Genomic DNA, 1,832 nt, shown 5'->3' on the forward strand with positions numbered 1-1,832 from the left:
TGAGAAGTGAAACCTCCAAGTGAACTGGAATCCTTCTCATTTCCTGTCATCACGCCAAGATGCAGTTCAGCCTTTGATTAAGAAAGATCTCTGAATCTATAATCTCAATTGTGAGCTAAATTGCCTGGTTGATCTCCCTCTCTTTCTCTTAATAAAGAAAGTAACTTCATAGGAATAATAATTTTAAAATTTGGTACAAAGCCTTTCTCAAAATTACCATGTGATTTGATTAAAAAGTGAGTAGAGAAAATGGAACAGGAATCACATCACTGGATTTTTCCCTAAGGTCCCAAGAGCCGAGTTTGGGTCTTTGCTTGGGTCCTTTAGCCAAATCATTTAGCATTTAACCACAGTGATCTGGTGTCAAGCAAAGAAATCCCCTCTGAAAATAAAGTCAATTTTCTCTCCATCTTTTTGCGCATCGTAAAGATGTCAGTACTGAATAATGTCCCAGCAGAACAAAGGGAAGGGAAGGATGCATAACTGGCATTCTTTGCTGTGATTAGAAGAAACGGGGGATTAAAATACCAGCGACCATGCTCAAAAAGTATTTCACTTTGTATAGGGTCGAGCTACTAAAAAAGAGAGACAGTCACTTTAATTCAAAATTGTATGGTTTTGTGGCGGGGCTTAAAGAATTCATGCCAAGCCTGACACTTAGCCTCAAGACATCTCGTAGCGGAAGATGCTGACATATAGAAATGATACACCCAGAACTCACAGTTCATCTTCCATTGTGTCCTTTCCTCTTTCATCTGCACTAAGAAAATGGAATGAATTCACACCCTTTCCATTAGAATTCATCAGGCAACGAGTGTAGCTAACAAATGTTCTAGTCTTCCCGAGTTCTCTACTTAATAAGATCTTTCTGCCTGAAGAATGGGTTATATTTAGAACAAGTTCTCAGTATGAACTGAGATTTCAATGAACTAACATCTCTTTTCTCATCAGCACAGAGAGGGAGGTAAAAATAGACCTCCCTTGCTTCTCTTCTGCTTGTGTATGTTAACAAGAAAACTGAATGAACTCAACGTATAGCTTCCTGCTCCAAACACCCGAGAATGGGTGGTTCCCTTTATTCCCTATTCGGTGACCTCAATCGAACAGAGCCACAGGCTGATCTGTAGCTGTACTGTGTTGTTGGGTCCCGAGCGTTCCCACTGTGATCGTGTTTGAGTGACGAGAGCAGCAGCGGCAGCCAGGAGGCAGACTTAATAAAGATGATAATAGCTATCAGGTTGTGCCAGGAACTGTGTCCTATTCACTTCATGTGACATTGCCTCATTCAGCTCTCATCTGAACCTGGTGGGAGGGGTCATTACTATCCCCATCGATGCCCAGAGGGTTAAGTGACTTACTCAAGGTCATTCAAAATGGAAAGAGGGAGCAGTGAACTCAAGTTGAAATTCACTGTTGCAAACACAGCTGAGATGGGTGGTCCAGGTCAGTCTAATTCTGAAGACAGTGTTATACCTTCTGTTGTGAACACCTGAGCATTTTTAATACACAGATCTGGGCCTTCTCCTGGGAAAATTCTTCTCCTACCAGTTACTACCCTAAACCTCTTTTTCTTTCTAAAACCTTTTCTTTTTCAATTCAGCTTCCATCTCTGAGACGATTTTTGCTTCAGGGCCAGTGTTGTTGAGAATACTATCTTTCTATAATAGAAACATTATATAATAATTTTCATTCATGTTTTTCATTCATCCTAAAAATAGCTCACATTTTTTGAAAAATTAACATACTCATCTTAATTGGATGAAAGGGTTCCAATATTCCTTTTTTTTTTTTTAATTAAAAAACACCCCTTAAGGTGTCTAGGCTTGTAGTCT

The sequence above is a fragment of the Desmodus rotundus genome, chromosome 5, assembly GCF_022682495.2.
Source record: "Desmodus rotundus isolate HL8 chromosome 5, HLdesRot8A.1, whole genome shotgun sequence".
NCBI lineage: Eukaryota > Metazoa > Chordata > Mammalia > Chiroptera > Phyllostomidae > Desmodus > Desmodus rotundus.